A 24,535-nucleotide genomic window follows, 5' to 3' on the forward strand; every position below is an offset into this window, starting at 1 on the left:
GCCTTTCTTGCTCCCCACACCTTACTCACCTGACCTCCCTCTGTACAACTTCTTTTTGTTTCTACAAATGAAGAGGGACATGGAAGAACAGCAGTTTGATGAAGTAGAAGAGGTGAAGAAAAAAGGGGCGGAGGTATTGTCAGCCAACCAAGCGGATGAGTTTGAAAATGTTTCCAAGAATAGAATCACAGGTTTGAAAAATGTATTAAGTGTAATTAAGAGTACTTTGAAGGTGATAAGGTTGTGTTGTAAAGAAGTTTAAATAATATCTTTGAAAAAAATTCAGTTTCTTTTAAAGTTATCCCTCACAGAATGTTAGTTCTTTTGTGATAATACTGGGTGGGTTCAAATCGCTAGCCTTTCAGTTAAATTCTACCACAAACTATTGGTACTACCAAGAAGCCTGTAGATTATATTACAATGACGGTGGCTATTTACTATATGAGAAATTAAAACAAAAAAATCCAATATTAATTTTAAAATGCCCCCCCAAAATTTATTAACAAATGTAATACAAGTGCCTGTAGAGGAAAATAGAAAGAAGACATTTTGTTCTTGTCAACTCCGAGGAAACCTTTAGGACAGAGTAGATGTGTCCCCTGGGGTCTGGGAGAATGAGATCTTCAAGGAAACAGATACCACGCCTTTCTGTGTGGAGCAGCTGGTGGGTTTGATCTGCCAAACTTTTAGTTGGTAGCTAAGTGTTGAAGCACTATGGCATCAGAAACCCCATGTTTTTGTGATACAGTCTTACCTTGGAGTGCCAAATATGTAACTGAGAAGAATAACATTGTCTCACATTTTTGCAAATCTCCTTAATGGCTAATAAAGAAGACCTGGGCTGTCATATCCATATCTGTATGCAGTCTGTTGTAAGATCATATATCCCGCAGTTTCCGGAAACCTCGCCTGTACACCTGTGAAATGAGAATAAAGAAGGAAACAATCACTCTAGGATTGCACAAATAGCTTTGACCTTGCAGAACTCTGGGTAGGCCCAGACTTAAGAATTTCTGATCTGTTAACTGAAGGCGATGGAAATTTTAGACATTTTGCGTCCATGCTGCTGCTCAAATGGATGCTCAGGATTTCTTAAGAGCAGCATCTTCAAGCTAACAAAATGATGTGCACAATTTTAGAAATCAGTCTTTGGACGCTATGCATCCAATTTTCATACAGAAACATTAGTAACCCAGTGTTTCCCCACTGCGCAGCCAAAGCTTCTCACAGAAACATTGTAGAATAAGGTTATTACATATCTCAGGAAAGTTCACACAGAAATACCTTTCCCTTTCTTAAGCAACAATGGATTAAGCATGTGGTTTCAGGCAACACAGCAGGTGGTTAGCACTGGCTTTGCAGCTGCAGATTCCTGTGGAAAGGCTAGCTCCATGGCTTGCTACTAACCACCAGGATGAGAGGGAGGAGAGTTCTCTTACATTTTGCTTTCATAAAGGTTGAAAGTTACATAAATGTTGAGCCTTTGTTTTCTCATAATGTTGTTAAAAACATACATGGGAAGGGAAATTAGTGAATGAAAAGTAATTTGAAATAGGTTAATTAAAGGAAAGAACCAAGTGGGGCCTTGATACCAGCATTTTAATAATATAAAGCATTTTATTGGGGGCTCTTACACCTCTTATCACAATCCATACATCAATTGGATCAAGCACATTTGTACAAATATTGTAAAGCTTCACTAGGTAATTCTAATGTACAGGTAAAGGTAACGATAGATTCTTTGGTGGAATTCTAAATAAAAAGAAACTAACTTTGATGGGGAGGATAAAATTACTGCAGTTGTCCCATTTTTACCTGGAACGAAACATTGCATTGTAGAGTTACATCTGAAAGTTCTTCCTCTCTAAGGACTTATATACCGCTTTTCTTGAATTCATGAAATAATTGCTTAAAAACTTGTTTATATGCCATTAATCAAACTTTACTTGGGGCTTGTTAATCTTCCATTTTTTCGCAGAGCTGGATCTGCTTCATTTTTAAATTAATTTTTTAATGTAAAGTAGGTGAGGATTAGATATCAGATTACCAGACCATAAACTCTGCATTCAACAGTTTAAACCGTAAACTCTGCATTCAATAGTTCAACACACCACAACCACCACCACCACCACCACCACCACCACCACCACCACCACCACCATCATCACCACCATCACCACCACCACCACCACCACCACCATCACCACCACCACCACCACCATCACCACCACCACCACCACCACCACCATCACCACCTCTGCTTTCTATTTTTTCCCCACCCCCTCCTCCTCCTTGATTTCTCTTCTCCCTCTTAAGGATCTCTGCCCTTCCTTTCATAACTCTCTTGCACTGCTTCATCCTCACACCTTCTCACTTTTAACAATGATTATACACATTTACACCCACCAGCAGGGTAGGAGTATTACAACCTCCCCACTATCTCTCCAGCTTTTGTAGTTTTCTGTTTTCTTTTGTTTTTTAATTGGGTCACTGTTGGTATTGGTAATAAATCATTGCTCTTTTGATGGCTAATGATTATGAACATTTTTCTTATGTGTGTTAGCCATTTGGATATCATTTGTAGTGAACTCCTTCATGTTCTTTGCCCATGTTTTAAATTGGATTGATTTTTTCCCCTTATTGAGGTATTGCAGTTTTCTATAGATTTTAGAGATTAGTCCCTTAATGTGTTCTATCATTTCTAGAGATTTTTTCCAGTCTATGGGTTTTCTTTTTGCTATTTTGATGAAATCTCTTGATAAACATAAGTGTTCTCATTTTAATGGGTCCTATAGTCATCTAGCATATCTCTTCTTCATGTGCTTCTTCCATTATATTGGGTAGTATTGATGTCATGTAGAAGAGCCCTTAAGCGTATCCCTATTTTCTCACTGATGATCTCCATAGCTCTAGGAATCACATTTAGGCCTGTTATCTATTTTAAGCTCATTTATGGGATGAGGTGCAAGTCTTGTGTCATTCTTCTTCAGATGGAGATTCAATTTTGCCATCACTTACTTTTGAAGGGAGTTCTTTCCCATTTAATTTTTTGCTTTTTGGTCGGAGATCAGTTATCTGTAAGTGGATAAATTAATTTCTGGGTTTTGTATTCTGTTCCATCGGTCTATGTATCTTTTAATATCCCAGAACCAGACTCGTTTGACTAATATGGATATGTAATAAGTTTTAAGGTCAAATAGTAAGAGATCTCTTATATTATTCTCCTTTTCAAGTTCTTTCCTTATCCTAGATCCCTTCCCACTCTATATCAAGTTAGTCATTAGGTTTTCCATTTCCTTAAAGAATAGATCTGGATTGGAATTGCTTTGTATTTATAGATTGATTTGAGTAGTACTGGCAAGTCTTCCTATTTTATGAACATGGAATATTCTTCCGTTATTTATTTTAGGACTCGATTTCTCATAGTAGTCTTGAGTCTTTGGGATTTTTCTACATATGAAATCATACCATCTGCAAATATAGTTTTATTTCTTCTTTGTCCCTTTTGATTCCTTTCTTTCTTTTGGTTGTCTAATGGTTCTGGCTAAGACTTCTTCACAAGGTTGAATAAGAGTGGCTGTTATGGGCCATCCCTATTTCCATTCAGTTTTGCTCCAGTGAGGGGCTTGTTGGCCATTAGTTTTGCAATTATGGTCTTTATCGTATGGAGAAATGTATCTTATATTCCTGTTGTATTGGGGTTTTGTTTGTTTTTTGAATCAAGCAGGGGTGTTGCATATTTTCAGATGCCTTTCTGCTTCAGTTGATATGATCATGTTTTATTTTCTTTATATAGTGGATTGCGCTGGTGGTTTTTCTAATGTCGATCCATCCTTGTGTACATGGTACGGATTCCACTTGATTGTGGTGTAATTTCTGTTATTGTTGGATTCTCTTGGCTAGGATTTTGTTGATAAGTTTTAGGTCCAGGTTCATAAAAGATATTAGCGTGTCATTTTCTATCTCAGTGGTGTCTTTGCCTGGTCTTGTCATCAGGGTTGTGTTCATTTTGTAGATGAGTCTGAGCCGCTGCTGTCATTTTCTCTCTTCTGATGTGTGTAGAATGAGTGTCAGGCCTTTTCTGGATAGTTGGTAGATTCCCCTTGAGAAGCCATCTGGTCCTGGACTTTATTTGCTTAAAAGTCTTTTAATGTCCTGATCTATTTATTCTTTTGTTATGAGTCACTGAGGTTTTCTATGTCAGTTTTCATTAATTTGATTAAGTGATATGTTTCTAAACATTTGTCTATTTTTTATAGGTTTTCTGGGAGTCCTTGTGGCATAGTGGTTATGTGTTGGGCTGATAACTGCTAGGTCAGAAGTTCAAAACTACCAGCTGCTCTGCTGGGAAAAGAAAACAACTGGGCTTTCTACTCTCATAAAGAGTGACAGTCTTGGAAACTCACAGGGGCAGTTCTACCCTGGTCTGTAGGGTCACTGTGAGTTAGCGTTGATTCCATGGCAGTGAGTGAATAATCCAAGTTTTCAAAATTTTTGGAGTACAGTCTTCTATAGTCATTTATTTTATTCCTTTAATTTAATTTGGTTCTCTTGTGATGTGACTATTTTCATCTCTAATTCTTGGTGTTTTCATCATTTTCTTTTCCTTTATTAACTTTGTTACTGGCAGATTGATTTTGTTAATCTTATCAAAGATCCAGCTTCTTGGCTTGTTACTTTTTCTATAAGTTTTCTGTTTTCTACTTCACTTATTTATGCTTTAATCTTTATGACTTATTATCTTTGGGTACATTAAGGCTTATTTTGATACTTTTGTTTTATTTGTTGGCGATGCTGGTTTAAAGTGTTGAGTATGGTTTTCACTTATTTTTTTTCAAGTGTGTGTTGATTGTTTTAAAATACCCCATGGTAACTGCTTTGTTGTGTCCCAAAGGTTTTGATATATTGTGGTTTTGCTTTCATTCCTTTTACATAAATTTTTAATCTCACTCATTTACTACACTGATTTTCCCAGTGTTTTAAGTAATCTCTTGTTCAGCTTCATGCATTTGATTTTTTGCCTTTGCTCTTTCTTTTGTGGATTCTTAGTTTAAAGCTTTGTGATCTGAGAAAATGGATTGTAGAATCTTAATTTTTGTAATTTACTAAGGCTTTCTTTGTGACCTAACATATCGTCTATTCAAGAGAATGTTCCGTGTGTACTGGAAAAGAATTCATACTCTGTTGCTGTTACGCAGAATGCTCTGTCTATGTCTAGGAGCTTGTGTTAGTGAATTGTGTTGTTTAGTGTTCTCTTTTGACTTTATTGAGGTTCTTTCCTGATTATCAGCCTTTCCTCAAAAGTGATATATTTAAGTTTTCCACTATTATTGCTGTATCATCTATTTCTCACTTCAACTCTGGGAGGTTCAGACTGTGTTTAATGGATCGTTCTATGGAATTGTGGTGCAACTGTTAGTATTTGGAGAGCTGTTGAGTCCTGTGGGAGTAGTTGGTTTTGCTTTTCTAGGTTGTGGGAACAGCTAGGAGCCTTCCTAGGCAGGGCATGGGGAAACCCAGGTTCTCCCTTGCAAGTGTGGAGATGGCCAGGGGATTCCATGCCTGACTAGAGTAATTGCTGAACCATTCTTGCTGAGCCACTTGGAGGCTCAGGGGCTTCCCTGACTGGGTCTGGGTATACCTTGGGGACTTCCTTGCCAATCCTGGCGATCCTCTTATGACTAGGGTTAAAACAACCCAAGTTATTGATGCCCTCAGAATGCACAGCAATATTACAATAGCTTTACATTAAAACTACCTAGTAATTATTTAGCCTTATAAAGTTGAGACTAATGACTTTCCATGAGCAACAGAATAATAGACATGTGCTTTTGTTGATATAATTGTTCTCTGTCTAATGGCTTATTCATTAACTCATGACTGTGCTCCTAATTGGGGGCTGTTAGTACCTAAGGATGGTGCTTTGCGTCTGGCAATGTGATAAATTGCGTCTGTCTCTATTCCCTGAGGCTAATAGATTTTTGTTTTTTAAAACTGTCATTAAGCAGCCCTAGAGAAGACAATTAAATTCACATCTGACTAAGCTTGGAAGAGGCACACAGTTATGAAAGGGCATCGATTTTGAAAGATTGCATGATGCCTGAGATATATGTGCAATTTGTTATTGAAGGAACCCTACTATAAAACCTGAAAATTTCCTGAAACTCAGATTTCTCATCTGTACAATGGGCAAAGCAGTAATTTCAAAACACAGAGTTGCAAGGTTTGAATGAGTTCATAAACGTTTAAGAAGCAATAACTGTAAGTAACACAGTGGCTTCCTGGGGGTATAACAGTGCAGGGTGGGATGAGATAGGGCGCTAATAACAATGTGTGCAAAAAGAAGAAAGATGTATTAACAATTGTACAATTCTTTTTGATGTGACTACTACTGAATTGTTTGATAAGTAGATTATGTACCTATAGAACTGTTTAAAAATTTGTAAATACCAAAGGCAAATAGGTATATTGTTATGTTTTGCCTCTTTATCATCCTTTATAAATTATAACCTTTATATTAATTATTTCAAAGAAACCATATTCTAACAAGTATAAAATGCACGTTTGGTCCAGTGACTCTACTGGCACCCTATTACTTGTCACAACGATGGCACAATTATTAGTTTTGCATACTTGGGTGCTTGAGGTGTAAGAGGCAAGAGATAGAGGCAGATAATTGAGTTTGATATGACAACAAATGATTAATGTGAAATATGTGAACTTTGAATTGAACTATATGTGTTTTTCAAATATTTACAATCTTCTTCAGTGGGGTCTTGGGAATCAACAGGAAAGGAGTTCCATTCCTTATTCTTAAAAAAAATTAGAGAGTTATCAGTTATTGCTGATATAATGCAATTATATATATTTTTTCTATTGAGTTATTAGTTATTGTTGAGTCAGCTCTGACACGTGAAGGCCCTGGGTGTGTAGAAGAAAGGCACATTGCTCCATCCTGAACAATCTTTGTGGTCTTGTGTGTTTGAGTCCACTGTTGGGCCTATTGTGCCCGTCTACCTCATTTTTGTTTCTTTCCATTCCCCTTGATCTAGTTCTCCATAACATGATCTACTTTTTTAAAAGCATTTTTAAAATTTAATAAATCATTTTATTGGGGCTCATACAACTCTTACCACAATCCATACATACATCAATTGAGTAAAGCACCCTTATACATTTGTTGCACTCGTCATTCTCAAAATTCGCCTTCCACTTGGGTTCCTGGAATCAGCTTGTTTTCCTTTTTTTCCCCTCCCCTCCCTGCCTGATACCCCTCCTCCATGAACCCTTGATAGTTTGTAAATTATTATTTTATCTTATACTGCCCGGCGTCTCCCCTCACCCACCTTCCCATTGGCCATCCCCTGAGAGGAGGCTACATGTAGATCCCCGAGATCAGTTCCCCCTTTCTACACCCCCTTCCCTCCTGGTGTTGTCACTCTCACTGCTGGTCCTGAGGGGTTCATCCGTCCTAGAGTCCACATGATCTACTTTTTAATGAGAGAACTTTCCTGATAATGTGGCAAAGTAAGTGAATTGAAGTCTTACTGTTCACAGGTCCACAGGGCATTCTGTTTGTATCTCAATATCTCTTAAAATTTAAAGAAGGTCTGTTTACCTCATCATCTAGTTCTTAAAAGTAATTACTGCAAGCTTTGTACTTTTTCCTTAGACAAATTCACAAGACAGGGTTTGGCTCATAGCCATGGTGAAGGAAATGCCACAGACCCGGTCAGACACCACGGAGCATCCCCAGGCAGGTCCTGTTGGGAACATGCAGACACAGACTGTTTGCTCTCAGGAACGCAATAACTAGACCCTTTGGGCCTCCATTAAAACAAGTATTCGATTTCGGCATCTTTTGTTTACAATAGAATCTGTATCTTTCTGAGAATTTCTGACAAATGAATGGAATATCTAAAGGCATTTTTCACTGTTCAATATTTTTCACCTGTCTGAAACAGTTCTCTGTAATAGTTGGAAAGGGAAAGGGCATAAAATTTGGGTAATATCAGAGATACTCCGAGTTATGTGACTCTGGAGTCACATTTGCAGTCACCATTAACCTAAGAACCGCATGGCTCCGGTATGACTGGTAGAATGTAATGTAATAGCACCCTCACATGCAAAATGTGAACTCTTAAAAAGCCACTAATTAAGCATTAGGAGACCCCTGTGGCCAGAACGATGGTGTGAACTTCATTGCCTCGGAGAAATGGAAAACATTAAAGATGAAGCACACCCACAGTAAAAGATTGGTTATGTGTGTTTTATGGCTGATGTGATTTCTTTTCAGCTTGGGAGTCAATAGGATGTGTTGTGACCAGGTTAATGTGAGGTGGGTGATTCTGGCAGCCTGTGGAGAGTAACCAATTCCTGAGGAAGGAGTGCAAACAAGATTGAGAGCATTTGTTGAGTAGTTATGGAGAACACACAACAATTGTGAGGATGGTTGGGGACGAGGCAGTGTAATCCCGTTGTACGTGGGTCACTATGAGTAAAAAATTACTTACCAGAAACTTACCACAGTACCCAAGGAGGACAGTGTGAACTCTGTCCATAAAAATCTGCCTCCACAAGCAAAAGGCCAAAAGGTGTTTATGAGGCCTGGGGGAAGGGGTCTTCTGGCACCATCCAACTTCTGAGAGACCTGGTGGCTTCTGTGGTTGTTCTCTTTGCTTAAAAGGGGGCACAGTGTAGCTGTAAGCATGAATGACGAGTATTGTCCTTCCACTGGGGGTAGGTTAATTTCTAACTTCTAGAAAGAATCAGCACAGGTTTTTCACTTTATTAAAAGTTCTGACAGAATTCCAAGATTGAAGCAAAGGGGAGAAAAGTACATGAAGCTCCACCCGAGGCCAGTGTACTGTCCATCAGGCACAGATTTGAGATAGTGGGTGTTGACATTTGAAAGATTATCCCGTTCATCTATGAAAAAGCAAGACACTGTATCACATTCAATAACTACTAACAATGTTTTGGCTTAAGAGTCAGTCTTGAGTTCATAAAAAGAAAAGAAAACAAACCAAAAACAAACCGACATTAAAGCAAACCTGTGTCAAAATATCACAAAATAATGTGTAACAAAAAATTTAGCTCAATAGAGTGATATCATAGGGGACAAAATAGAATCTATATCTCAAATATAATTAAATTATAACTTAAATACCAAATGTAATTTAAGGAGAGAATTTATGAAACTTTAAAGAGGATGAAGAGAATATAAAGAAAAAAAGTACATCATCCATCCAGGTGAGGGAGACTATCAGTTACAAGTAATAATGATGATACTGAAATATTTACAGAAACTTGGCTTCTGAAATATAGAACAAGGGAAACTGTTTCAAAGCATGACTGGCAGCAGATCAATATATGACAGTTTCGGGCAGGACCACAGACGTGAGAAGACTATAGACACCATTCTAGACTGAAATGCTTACACAATTACTTTGCAGCCCCACATCGAGGCAGTCAGGATATGACTCATAATCACGTGAACTCGGTTGTTGGTCAGTGCTGCAAGGTTGGTTCCCAATTCTAGTGACACCATGTACAAGAGAAGGAAATTCTTCCTGGTCCAGCGCCATTCTCTGGCTGAAGGCATTAGTGAAAAACAACACCCAGGAATTGCTGGAAAACGGAAGGAATTCTCTGAACAAGCTGATGGAGCACTGGAAGCACACATTTGGCTATGTCAATAAACTTGGGAGCAAGCGACCTGGCCAATCAAATGAAAGCCATGCTTCTTTGTTATTAAAGACATTACAAACAAAGTGACCTCACAGAAGGCAGAAATTGTCGATTAATAAGCTTAATATAGCGTAAAAGTACAATTTTTCTGGATATCATTCAACTGTAGTTGCAGCAGTACATTGACAGGAGTTGCCAGAAATTCAAACTAGATTCAGAAAAGGACGTAGGACAAGGGGTATACATTGATACCTCATCGTCAATCCCAATTCATTCCAAATTCATGTTTGAACTCCGGAAAGTTTGAGAACTAAACTTATTTTTCCCATACGAATTAGTGGAAACTTAAACAATTGGCTCAGAGGCTCCAAAATTATACTTGCAAATTCATTTTTCCAGGACTTTAAATCACTGTGGAGGATTTTACCCTTCTCACACATCACTGCCTCAGATACATATCGCCTTCTAGTTGTTTCTGATGATCCACATCTATAACTTTTCCACCTCTTCTCAGCAGTCAGATTCTTTGTTTCGTGGTTAACATGGCTAACAATTTCACACCTTTCAGGCCATTAGCCACTTTAATAACGTTTTTTCCCTTTAAAAGCATTGATGTTGACTTAGCCATGTTATTTTCAGCCAGTAAGTCAGACAAGCGGCAACCTGATTCAAATTTCAAAATGATTCCTTTCTTTAACTCTATCGTGGTTGTAGCCGTTTTCCTCTTAGCTTGACTGCTGGCGTCACTAGCTGGTTTGGGAGCCCTGGTAAGGGTAGTCTATGCAAAGAAGGCACAGAAGAAAGCACAAACCACACAAGCACTGTGGGTTCTCTGAGCGAGAGTGGCGCTTAGATGGAAGCGTCACCCTTCTGTGTCCCCGGTGACACGCTCAGCCTGCCCAGGACTTTTCAAGTCAGATTTTCCAGTTTGACTTTCAAAGCACAGTTAGAAACACTGAGCTCACTTTTTCCCCCAAACTTGTCTGAGTGAGTGGTGGAAAGTTCCAGGTTCATGTCATTCAACAACCCAGATACTGGTCTATTACTGCTGGTGGCAGATCGATTTTGGCTCAAAGTGGGGAAGACCAGAAAAATGTTCACTTGTATTTTATTGATTATGGAAAAAAGCATTTGACTGTGGGGATCATAACCAATGGCGGGTAACATTGAGAAGAATGGGACTTCCAGAACCCTTCCCTGTGCTCCTTCATATGAACACAGTGCATGGCCTCGTGTCAAATCTGCACATGGACCAAGAGGCAGTGTGACTAGAACGACCCTCCATGGTTTAAAAGCAGGAAATGTGTGAGTCAGGGTTGTACCCTCTCACCGTAGTCATTCAATCTGTATTTTGGGGAGTTCCGTCTGTGTGCAAGAAGCTGGACTGTATGAAGAAGAATATGGCATCAGGGTTGGAGGAAGGCTTCTTACCAACTTTCAATGCACAGTTGACACCAACTTGCCGGCTGAAAGGGAAGCGAACTTAAAGCCGCTGCTGATGAAGATCAGGGGTTGTGGCTTAAAAATGGATTACAAGTAGATCTAAAGCAAGCCCAAACCCTCACAACCAGACCAGCAGGCAGCATCGCGATGAATGGAGAAAATATTGAACTTGCAAAGATTTGATCTTGCTTGCATTCAGTACTCAGTGGTCATACAAGCAGCAGCCAAAAAATTGAGAAACACACTGCATCAGGTGAACTGACACACAAGATCTCCTTAAAGTGCTGACAGGCAAAGACGTCATTTTGAGGATTCAGATGTGCCTGAGCCAAGCGACTGGATTTCTGATCACCTCTTATGCATGTGGAAGTTGAACATTGACTAACGAAGAACAGAGAATCATTGCTTTTGAGTTGCGGTGCTGGTGAAGAATACTGAAAGTGCCATAGACTTCCAGAAGAACCAACAGGTAGGTATGTCTTGGAGGAAGTACAGCCAGAATGCTCCTCGGAACGGAGCATGACAAGACTTCTCACTTCCTTCGGACGGGTCATCAGGAGAGACCAGCGCCTGCAAGAAGGGTAGCATGCTTAGCAAAATAGGAGAGCAAGCCCAAAGAGGAAGGCTCTAGCTATGATGGACTGACACAGTGGCTGGCAAAGTGGATTCAAACCAAACAACAGTTTTGAGAATGAGGACTCTTGTACCCCAGATTCTATCACGCACACCGCCAGGGAAGTCCCTATAGACGGGACTGCTCTTCAGCCCACGTTCTGATACCCCACTGCTGAGGTCAGTTGAATTTAGGTGGGGACTAAAAGTGGATTTAGGGCTTTCATTGGAAATGGTAGGTTTCTGCAGTGCTCCAAATATAAGCTTGAATACAGAGACCAACATAACATGGAACAGTTTTCCCCCTCTGCTAGCACTTTGACTACTCTGTCGACTATTATTTTGCACTTGTAACCATTTCTTGAGAATATTCATTAGCTTTCTGATCACTTTTAAACATTAGAAATTCAATTTAGAAGTTCCACTAGTTGGTAGGATGTGGTGGGTGAACACACAATACTCTCTCTGAGAATTCCTAGGGGAAGCCAGACAGGTTACAAAAATCGCCTGTTTGAAGACCTAAGTGAGCTATGGAAACAACAAGTCTAGATAGACTAATCTTCCCGAGAAAAAGCAGACCTGGGAATTCTGATATCAGGAATCTCTGATTCCACCCCCACCCTGCCCTGCCCCCACTGGCCTCGCTCCAAGAACCGTTCCAGATTCTGAGTGTAGCTTGAAGACTAGAGTTGGCCTAGACGCTAGCCATTGCTGACTGGGGAAAGAGAAACCGGCAAAGCGTTTAGCAGTTGTCCTGGATGAAGGGAGACGTTAGGGCTCCACAGGGCCAAAGCACCTCGTTTTCCCCCTCCAAAGTGACTTGTTAAATCCTGAGTCTTTGCAGGAGACTGAAAAACCAGGCCAAACGCCTCTGAAAGGCAGAGTGAAACCTTGCAGCCGCTCAGTGCTTCAAATCCAGGGAGAAGGACCTGGAAACAGGCAAGTGACAAAATCCTATCAGGAGTAGTGAACTGACAATGAAGATCTTAAAGCTAACATTTTTTTCACCGGAGGGCATCTACAGATTCTCTCTGTAGTTGGAGCTGAGCATCAAGGCGGCAGCTGGCAGACAGAAGCCAGCAGAGAGTTTGGGCTTCCGGTGAAGCTGGCAAGATACATTTGGAGACCAAAGAAGAATCAGAATCATGGCTTGTTGCCCTCTGAAAGCATTGGCTAGATGTTGAAACTTTATGGGATACAATAAAAAGATATTTTCCATACAATATAGTATGAAAAGTATCTCAGACTTCCCTACATCTTCCAGAGTTGAAAGGCCAGGAGGGCTGTGCATGAGGAAACAGCATATGGACCACCATCTGACCTACTCTGGCTCCCAATGCTGATGGCCCTAAGGCTAAAATCAAACCCTCCTCTCCCCGTCATCACGTTTGCCTGTTCTGACACCAGCCCTCCCTCCTGTGGTACTCTAGTTCTGTGACTGGGTTCAATAATTCATTGCAGTTGTCACCTAGAACTTACAGATGGTGCTCACAATTCTGAGGTTTGTTAGAGATGTAAACAGCTTACAGTTCAAGTGGGAAATGCTCAGGGTACACTTGATCGGTCCGGATAGTCTACTCTCTGCCTCTTTCTAGCTCTCAGCTAGGTGTCATGGCCCCTCTCTTGCCCAAGCAGTGTTCCAGAGCTCTCTCAGGGTTGCTAATAAAGGTCCAGAGTCTACCATAAGTCTCCATCTGAAGGCACTGGCCCCAGCTTTATGGGTCAGCAAATCCAGTGTTCCCAAAGAAGTGTCCTGAGCCACCACACTCATAAGCCAGCCTCCTGCCCCACAGCACAGGGCTTTACTTGTTCAGGGGCTCCTACTCTGGCTTTCTGTTGTTCTGTTGTTGCTGCTCCTCAGGGGTCAGAACTGTCTCCTGGATCAAGGACTTTTGTTATTCAAGATCTCAGGGTTTAAAGAAGATGCTCCATGCTGGGCTCTTCTCTCTTGCTTGTAGTGAGATTTTCCCAGTCGTCATTTGACTAAATCCCTGCCTGACTGCAATCAGAATTTCCTGGATAGCAATCAGGCATCTAAAAATGTTTAAGGCTTACTACTTGATTCCAATGCTCAGCCAAATTTTAGAACTGTTGACACTTATTCTATTAAGTGTCATAAACTATGAGAAGTCTCAAAATTTTATTGTACCATGGTCGTCATCAAAGAAGGTGTCCTTGGAAAAAGTGCCAAGAAAACTTAAAAGACTAGGATATAATCAGATAATGTTTTCTGAATGTAATCTACATAACAAATACGCCTGCTGTTTTAAGGAACAGAGAAGGCCCCAAATCTCAAATATAATTTAAGCAGAACATTGATTAACTCTTAAAAGAACAAAGATAAAGACACCACCATTGGACAAGGGAGCCCATTAACACAAAATCAGAATGGTGCCCAAGGATCCACAGTCCTGGGTCCCTGAAATAGAATACGGTGAACAAAGGAAATAAATACAAAATCATGACTGGCAGCAGATCAATTCATCACAGGTATAGCTGGGACTACAGAAGCAGTACTGGGACCATGACTGGGACGCATACATGAGGTTATACAGAGGAGCTTATAAGATTGATTCAAGGCTTTCAGCCAAGGCAGTCAGGGCAAGATTCATGAAGACGCGATCACAGTAATATGCTCTCCTTCAAGTACACACCCAGGAAATCCCTAAAGGAGACTGCCCCACCCACAGCTGGTCGGTGGGTTGAGGTAATTCACTGTCCAATGCTCTGTGCTGGAGGGCAAGAAGCAGGGTTCACATCCCTGGTTAATGATTAGAAGGGATTCATAGGAGGCTTAAACCACGTGGAAAGAGCCTGGTGGAGTAGCTGCTTGAGTTGAGCTGTGCTCCATGTGATCAGTAGTTCGAAACCACCAGCAGCTCCTTGGGAGAAGGATGAGGCTTTCTCCTTCCATAAATAGGTTCTCAGAGTCCCACAGATGTCAATGAGTTTGGTTTTGAGTCATATGGGGACTCTGTAAATGGGTTCAGGCTTTCACTGTTATCTGTAACTTTCTGGAAATCTAATGCTCAGAATTTAAACACTAATACACTGAATAACAAAGGAACGGGGACCACTCTCTGCTGGAAGATAAAACTATGTCGGCCATCACAGACCGATGACACGAAATCAAAAAGAAGATTTGGGGGTGGGGTGGAGGAAATAGTCTCTTCACTAGAACTTTCAAGCAAGTGAAAATCTACTATTTTCTTCTTTAGCCTTTTCATAAATTTTCTTCTAGGCTAGAGTTCCCCAAACTTTAATATGAATTTGAAGATCTTAGAGAACGTGGTAAAATGAAGATTTTGATTCAGCAGGTCTACAGTGAACCTGAGATTCTGCATTTTGAGCAAGCTTCTAGGCATTGACCTTAAGGCCATCTTCCAGACAGATCAGTAGGTGGTTAGTATGAACACTGAAGTTTAGGAAACACTGCCTGATTATATCTAAGATCCCTTCCAGCTCTGAAATTCTCTTTTCTTTTGCTCCTTTCAAAAAGAAACCGTATTCAATTATTTGATCATTGAACAATGCATTTTTTATATTTCTCATAGGGTCAGTTTACAAGACTCACTAGAAAATCAGACCGTCTCATTTACGTTTGAGCAGTAGCTGGCCAACTTGGCTGTATGTTGGAATCAAACAGTGGGCCTTAAAAAAATTAAATGCCTGCATGCTATCCTGAAAGTTCTAATTTAATTAATGTATTATATAGCTTGGGAATCAGCATTTTTATATGCTCAGTGATCAGGGAAAATCTGACATGTAGTCAAGATGAGAACACCACATTTTGTCCTTCTGCTAAGAGGTGCAGAATGGAACACACATGAATCAAATGAATTCCATCTGTGGAAAGAGACAATGAAGAAGCTCATCAGTCAGAACAAGGTCAGGGCCTATTGGAATCAATCATCAGTAGCACATATGCAAGATCAACCTGAAGCTGAAGAAAATTCCAGAATCTATGAAAGCCAATATACAACCCGAATGTAATCCAACTGAATGTACAGAGACTACTTCAAGAACATATTGACCATTAGTCACTTAATATTACACAGGTTGTGGAAAAGCAGAGAGGACATCATCATACATGAAGAAAGCAGAAAATCATTAAATGGTAGGAAGGAAAGGAAAAAACCGAAATGGAAATTCAGAAGAGAATTTGAAACTTAATCTTCAAAAGAAAGCAACGAAAGCAAATGGAAGATATTATGAATAGAAGATTTAATGAGCGCTTAAGAAGACAAAATAAAGCACTATCCTGGGCTACACAAAGACCTGAAACTAGAGTACCAAAAGGGAAGAATGTGCTCAGCATTTCTCAAGCTAAGAGAACCGAGGAGAAACAATTAAAGCCTCGAGTTGTAGTAAGGAAGGGTGCTATGGGCACAATATTGAATGATTCAGTAAACATCAAAGGACGGTGGCATGAATCTAGAGGGTCATTATGCCAAAAATGTATTTCTCTATGCTAAACAATTTTAGGTGTAACATGGTGAAATGATGGTTGTTCAAAAGAAAAAAATGATGGTTGTTCAAAAAGAAAAAAAAAGAAATGATGGTTGTGAAGTAAGATGTCCAATATGTACTGAGGGAACCGACAAAAAGCAAGGCTCCAGGGATTCATGAAAAGCCAAATGCTGCAATGGTGGAAGCGCCATCGATGGCAAGACATGTACGACTATGACTGGACAGCTGACTGGAAGAGATGCAAAGAAAAGCGATCTAGCAGAGTGCAGACATTCTCAAACAATAACATTCAAATCACACACAAGTAAATTATTGTTGTTAACTAATTACTTTTTAAAAAATGTTGTAGTGCATCAACCGTCTAAAATCCAAGCCATATTTGGAAGAGGATGTGAAATGAGGGACACCATTGCAGATTCAGATAGACCTTGGTTAAAAACAGTATGCAAGAGAGCGATTTCCCTGTTTAATTAACTGTGCAAAAGCATTCAGCCTTGTGCATCAGAACAAATTATTGAGAACTGCAAAGAAAGGAAATTCCAGATCCCTAAAACGTACTCAAGTAAAACCTGAATGTAGACCAAAGATAGTCATTTGAGCAGAACAAGGGAATATAGTGTGGCTTAAAATCCTGGAAGAAGTACACCAAAGTGCTCCTTTGGAATAAGGGTGGGATAACTTTATCTTACATATTTTGGGCATATTAGTCAGGAAAGACCAGTCCCTGGAGAGTGACTTCATCACTGGTAAAGTAAAGGTCCTGCAACAAGAGAGAAAGGTTCTCCACAAGACGGGTTGACTCTGTGACAGCACCCGGGGACTCAAGCACAGCAGGATTGTGAGAACGCTGGAGACCAGGACGGTGTTTCCTTTGTGTGCACAGTATCACTGCGACTGTGCAGTGATGTAACACACCTGTAAACAATGCACTAGCCTGAGTTGAAGCACCCATGTGTTTATTCTCAAACTAAATGATAATAGACTCATTTACAACAAAAGCATCTGCTCATTTTTTGTATGTATTTTTATATTTTATTCATATATTTAAAGGATTTCTTGTCAGGATAGGTTCAGAATGCCAGTTGGGGGGTTGGGGGGTAACTCCAACAAAAACCCTTTCCATAAAGTGGATTTTGACTCCTGGCAACGCTACATAGGACTATCAGACTGTAAACCTTTCTGAGAGCGGATAGCCTTGTCTTTCTATAGCACAGGTCTGGTGAATTTGAGGTTGGTAGTTCTACCCCACCAATTTCCAGGACAGCCATAAACATTATTATTATTTTTTTCGCATCTATACTTTTTCTATCCCCAATCAAACATCAACCAGTTGTAAAATGCGTATTTCAAACTGGATAATAGATCTTAGGCAGCTGAACGTCCCTAGACAGTTTGACTCTGACAATATACTTGGCATTGCCTGTGGGCAAGAAATACCTTCGCTTCTCAGTTTCTTAGTCTCTGGGATTACTAGTGCTTATAATGATGTCTGAATTATACTAAATATTTGTGGCATGCTTGCTGACATTAAAATAATTAGTGATTTAGGATTTAAAGTGAACTGTGTTGCTTTATTTTCTCATAATAATAAACATAAGCTATTTTTTTATTTAAAATAAATGTTGAGATCTAAATTTGTGCCGGTGACTGAAACAAATGACACCATCCAAGTACTAGAGTCGTCACAATGGAAATTTGTTTGGGCTTACTATGATAGGCAAGATTATTGACACAGGGGCTGCAACAAGCTCCGGCATGTGGACCAGTGTGAGGATGGCACAGGACCAGCTCGTGTTCCATTCTGTTGTGCACAGTGCTGTTGTCGGCCAGAACTGACTTGACAGGCCCTCCGACAGCAGCATGGCGAACATGTACTGTGGTAGGGCCGAAGTCACCACTTCATACTATGCATGCCCTGTGGCGTCCTCAGAACGACAGGGCTGCATCGACTCCTGTGACAGGTTCTCTAATATGGCAACATTGACCTTGAAGCAAGGCGATTACCTGGAGAAACCTTGCCTAACAGACCTTGAAAGAGAGGGGGTTCTTTCTGGAATTAGAGATTTGAGGTACACAAGAGATTTGATGCGGAGAGATTTTGCTGCTGGATTTGAAGTGGGAGGGTGGCGCGGGCCAAGGAATGGGAGTGGCTTCCAGGAACTGGGAGCAGTAGCCAGCAAGAAAATGGAGCCCTTTGCCTTAGCACCTCAGGGAACGGAACTCTGCCAACAGCCTGAGGGAGCTTAGTTCAGCTTCTAGATTTTGATGTAGTCATCTCAGTCTCCTGAGACCTGAGCAGCCATGCCCTGGTTTTCTGATCGGTAGTACTATGTACTAATCAATGGATGTTTCCTAAGCAGCTAAATTTGTGCTAATATGATATACAAGCCAATAAAAAACTAAAAAGAAAATATAACTGCCTAATACTGGTTGTGATGGGTAGTAGATGATTTTCTTTCACATAGTTTAACTGGAATCTAAGAGTGGATGTCCAATCCTGAAAAGCCTGGACTCCTATACTTCTGGCCATTGGAATTAAAGACAATAGAATATACACACATATACATATTTGTAAGGAGGAGGAGGAAACAGTATTCTGGCTGGGCAGCTTCCTAGGGGTGGGAGAAGGGTCTGAGCATTTCTGACCCAGTCAAGCTTCCATGTGTTTGAATGTGAAAGCCATTGTGCACCTCATTCCACGTGGAACAAGTACATGTGGTGATATTGGGTATTATACAGTGATGTGTGCTGATACCATATGTATATTCTAATATTAGAATAATATTAATTCATAAAATGAATGTGCTCCAATGACACCCTCCTTCTTAGAAATTTGCCCAGATGTTGCTGTTGCCTATCAAGAGAATCTTGGCCTTCACCCTGATCAGAATGTGTTCCTCCAGCTTTGCCCGTGCCTTCTCTTTTGGTCTTTGAGCAGAGCCTGTCTAGAGCAGCAGTTCTCAACTTGTGGGCCGCGACCCCTTTGGGGGTCGAACGACCCTTTCACAGGGGTTGCCTAGACCATCGGATAACACATAAATATTTCACAATATATAATTACAATTGTTTTTCATTGATCACTATTCTTTAATTATGCTTAATTTGTAAGAATGAAAATACATCCAGCATATCAGATATTTATGTCACAATTCATAACAGTAGCAAAATTACAGTTATGAAGTAGCAATGAAAATAATTTTATGGTTAGGGGTCACCACCACATGAGGAACTGAATTAAAGGGTTGTGGCATGAGGAAGGCTGAGGACCACTGCTCTAGAGGCTGGACTTTCTTTCTCATCTACAGAGGTAGAAATGTCCTGGGCTCAGACTCATGACAGCTTGGCCTTCATTTTCTCTGGATCTAGAGCCTCCATCAAGTACAAACAGTTGAAATGACAGTCTCTCGGGCTGGGTCTCAATTCCTGGTTTTTGAAAACAGTACTCGTCAATCCTCATTTCTCCACCCCTCTCCTCAATGTCATTGCCTGGGCCTTTTGTTAACAAAACAGACTTGGTGACGAAATGGGTTTGACCAGCGCTACTCTCTACCCAGTGGTGGCCAAAGACTCCCCTCTCCCTCTTGCTTTTGAGCAGTCAGCGTACGAGCTAGTCTACAAGGGTTTGTCAAAGTGGGTGCTTCGCTCAGTGCGTGCTACTTATGGACTTAGTGGTGTTTTAGGCAATTCAGTGTGTAGAATTTTGAGCAGCAAAATTTGTTTTCCATGAACCTTAAGCAGCATTGAAGATGGAACCTATCATCTTCCCTCTTGATCCTACTGATTGTGCTGCTCTATCAGGCACCATCAAATTCTGGACAAAAAAGCTGCACGAACTTGAAGTGTGTGATCAGACAGACATCCTCACTTTCCATGGGAGGAGGGGCAGGCGAGGGGAGAAGAGCAGGGATGAGAACTGCAGATGAGCTCAGGAAGGGAAAATGAAGTCCTAAGGGGAGCAGGCGTACTCAAGAGACTTGCCATTGCTGATGAACTGGTATGTTTAAATGACCGCACTGACAGCCACTGCCTCCTCCCATTTCTGTCCAGAGGTCTCCTTGGAATCTGCTCAGGCTTTATTTTTTTACTGACTATTTCTCTCTCTCCACCACCCTCCCCCCTTCCCAGGCCTTCCTTTCTAGATCCATTTTTTTTTTTTTTATTCTCTGTCTTCCTTTCTCCCTCTGTGTTAGTCTGGGTACATTAGAGAAACAAATCCACCTAAACTCATATGTATAAGAGAGAGTTTTATATAAAGGTTGAGTGCACATCAAGAAAACATCCCAACCCAGTGCTGCCCAAGCCCACAAGTCCAACATTAGCCCATATGTCCAACACCAGTCCACAAAGTCCTCCTCCATCTCACAAAACACACACTATGACGCGGACTGCAGGAGGAAAGCTGAATCAGTGAATGTGTAAGCATCTCAGCGCTGGCCGGGGTCTCCACACAGCTGCTTCAGCACCCAGGGCTGCATCGGGGTAGGTCCATGTGGCTTCTCCTTGGGGTTGTCTTGCAGGAAGTGATCCTTGCCAGCTGAAGCAGGGAAATGACTAAGGCAGCTTCACCCTGGTCCGACCATCAGAAAGCAAAAGACCTGAGAACTTGAAATGCGAGTCTCATGGAGTCATTTATGTCTCCGCCCTTCAATGAACCCCCACATGTGTTTATCGGCCAGGTTGGCACAATGAACTTTAACTATCTCACCCACCTGCCTTTCCTTGTTTCCTTTCACCTTCCTCTCTGCCTTCCTCTTCTGTGGAGTTCTTCCTCCTCCCTTCTCTCTCTCCCCTCATTTCTCTTTTCCACTCTCTCTTCCTTCCTCCTTTCTCGGTGGGAAGTCCTCTTCGAAATATTGAAAAGGATATCATCTTCCGTATAACCTATAAAGTTATTAACACCCCCACGTTTAAGTTCGGGTAGCTGGCATAAAGACATTAGCTTACTCCTCCGGGGCCTTTCAGGGGCTGTCAGGAGCACTCAAGGAATTTCAGTGTGTCAGCACATCCCCTTTAAGCCCCTCCCTCATCCCAGCGCAATGCCTTCCCGGACTTCTTATGGCCTAAAATCACATCAAGCCCGGATTCCCCAGCACAGTATTTAACTTTCTTCAGTAAATGGCCTTGATCTATTTCCTTCAACTTTTCAACTTCAGCTATGTTCTTCCATGTATAATAGCATCATCAGAGTGCTCACTCTTCCCTGCACACTGCAGGGTCTTCCCGACTCCACGGCACATGCTTCACCATTGCTATTACCTCACACCCTAATATAAGGTCTCTGCCTCAAGCTCCTACATATTCAGGACCATGACCATCTCTTCCATGCGATAGCTTTCTTCTCAAGTGCAAACTGATTCCTTTTCATTTGAAAAACATGGTGAACCTGTACATGGATCAAGAAACAGTTGTTAGAATAGATCAAGGGGATACAGGGGGTGCATGGTTTAAATTTGGAAAAGGTGTATAGCGTGAGTGTATCGTAATCTATCTTCACCTCACGTCCTTAGTGTATTTTGTCAGGAGACCCAGTCCCTGGAGAAAGACATCATGGCTGGTGAAGCAGAAACACCAAGCCCACTCCCATCAAGTCAGTTCTGATTTAAGGAGACCCTACAGGCCAGGCCAGAGCAGCCCCTGTGCGTTCAGAGACTGTAACTCTGTACGGAAGTAGTAAGCCCCATTGGTCTTCTTAGTTGAGGCTGGTGGTTTTGAACTGCTGACCTTGCATAACCACTATACCACCAGCGAAGAAGAGGAAGTCTCTTCTGTGAGAGAATACACAAGTCTGTCTTCCAGGAAGTACAGCAATTGCTCCTTAGGAGTGAGGGTGGCAAAACTTTCTCTCACTTATCTTGGACATCTCAAGGGGGACTCATCACTGGAGAAAGGCATCGTGCTCGATGAAGTGGAAGGTCAGAGAAAAGGGGGAGGGACGGATTGGCACCCGGGTGGAAGCAGTGAGCTGACCCATAGCAATGATTTTCAGGATGGCACCGGACTGGCAGTATTTGGTTTTGTTGCTATGCAGATGGTCGCTGTGTGTCCGAGTTGACTCAACCACAGCAACAAACAACATGGGAAGAATGACCCATGTATCTACAATATTCAACATGAAATCACGTTGCTTTCCAAACATAAAAATCCAAGTCAAACACTTTGTAAAGGGGCATGCGAGACGTCCATGGAAAATCTCCTTACATTTTATTCTATTTTTTAAAAACTTTTTGAAATTCCACCCATATATCTAATGTCAACCATCACCATTTTTTCCTCTAAATTCAAATATGTCCCTTAGAATAATATTATTTGGTCATTAAATATCTTTAATATTGTATATGTGTTATATGTGTGTAACGTATATGTGTATTTTTTATGTATATGTGTACATGAGGGAGCTTCAAAAAATTCAAGGGGAAATGCTATTGAAAGATAATCAAAGTTTTCCACAAACTTTGTGATAGATGTATAAAGAGTAAGTCATTGTGGAAGAATTGGTGTTAAGTGAAAATAGTGGCTCCGCACACCAGGTCACAAAATGGAGGATGACTACAACATTATATAACTACGAAACCATTGGAAACCGTGCCCAGCCACTGGACCAGTAACCTTCACTATCCTGCTCTTTCCTCACAGCATACTTGACTGGCAGACACACTTCATTATTGCTTAAAATATAGTAGGTTTTTAAAATATCGTTGTAAATGCAAAAGGTCATACATACATCAAGATAGTTTATAAGGAATGAGTTGGGAGTATATTTTATTTCCGCTGTGCCCCTCTTCTTTACACTTGTTTTGAAGTTCACTGGCTCCTCACCGACAATGAGACTGCATGGTACATTTGAACAGTCTGGGCCCGTGAACCTCAGAGCAGCATCCAATGGCCAATGCTCTGAGCTGAGCCAAAGAGCACTCAGTCAGGCTCTCCTGAGTTGAATGTACTCCGTAAATTGTGTTGCTTTCTCCGGTGGGGTCTCTCCTGTCGTTGACCTTGTGCTCCGCTGGCCATTGGGGAGTCCTCATGACTGATAAATCGTGCCAGCGAGAGTGCGGGATCTGTCATCAGAAACAAGGAGGCTTAAGCTGGACGTTATAATGCATGCTGTCACCATGGCCGGAGGCTCCTTCCCCCACCCCCACCCTGAAATAGAAGTGGAATGTTAAAGATCAGTAGGCCATTACTAGCTGGTTCAAATATTTTTGCATCTGAGGGAGCTTCAAAAAGTTTGTGGAAATTTTCCATTATTTTTAATTGCATTTTTCAGTGAACTTTTTGAAGCCCTTTCTTACTAGGAAAACTACGATCATCTCTGAACACTGGGAGAATTGATCTGGTAGAATGGGGTCTGTCAGCACCTCAGAGATTTAGCAAACTAGCATTGTCAATGAAGCAGCTCCAGAAGGGTTTTGTTGAAAGAATTCCTTAGAATGTGGATCCATTAAGTGCTCCTGGGCTATCACTCTGTCACAACCCCCCTCGTCCTGGTTCTGAGTTCCAAATTGAACAAGGTGTCGCCTGATACTGCTTTATACATTCATCACTTCTTCCTCTCTGACTTCCAGTGAAGATATATCAGATTTAGGACTTTGTTTTGTTTTGTTTATTGAGTGTTTACTGTTTCTGAAGTGAGAAAGAGAATTGTCACTTCCGATCATTTTGGAAAATGTTTCCTTCAAGAGAGAACCGCAGACTCAGTAATTGGACTTTAGAATCACTATCTGGGGAGGGAGCCCCCAGAGTTTGAAAAAGTTACCAAGTCGCTCTGCAAGACAGACAGAACTGTGGGCATTGTTCCCTCCACGGTATGTGGCTGCTTACTGTGCAAGGAATTGCTCTTTCACTTGCAACAGTTTTTAAGCCGATGAAAAACTTCCCCAAGTATCTAATTGTGGACGCCCTGCTTTTCCCCTACTTGAAATGAATCTTTCCAATACATTCAGGAGAATTCACAACTCCGAGGATTTGATCTCAGAATTTTCCAGTGGGAATTTTCAAGTACAGATTCGGATGCTTATTCAGAGGGGGGAAAAATGGCCTGAGGTTCTTTCTTTATGTGCACTCCCATCCTTCCCTTGAATGTTAAATGGAGCTTGCTTTCCAGGAGATGAACACGTGATTCCCTCCAGCTTGTGTATCCTTGCACTTGACCACGAGGCATATCTGTGGGGAAGACGGGGAGTGAGAGTCCTGGCAGCTCTGTCTCCTTAGGAAAATCAAGAGGTTTCCAAACTGTGGAAGGGCAGCAAGGCAGCGTCAGTGGGCCTGCAGCAGGTGTTTCATGCAGGTAGCCTCATTAATGATTAACCACGGAGTCTGAATA

General features: G+C 41.2%; 1 protein-coding gene across 2 annotated transcripts in view; it reads left to right on the top strand.

The window, feature by feature from the left end:
- The window catches only part of INPP4B (inositol polyphosphate-4-phosphatase type II B), a 975,417-nt gene that overhangs the window by 607,772 nt on the left and 343,110 nt on the right, over window positions 1–24,535 (top strand). The gene's annotated exons all lie outside the window — the stretch shown is intronic.

This window comes from Tenrec ecaudatus, chromosome 3 (assembly GCF_050624435.1).
Source record: "Tenrec ecaudatus isolate mTenEca1 chromosome 3, mTenEca1.hap1, whole genome shotgun sequence".
NCBI lineage: Eukaryota > Metazoa > Chordata > Mammalia > Afrosoricida > Tenrecidae > Tenrec > Tenrec ecaudatus.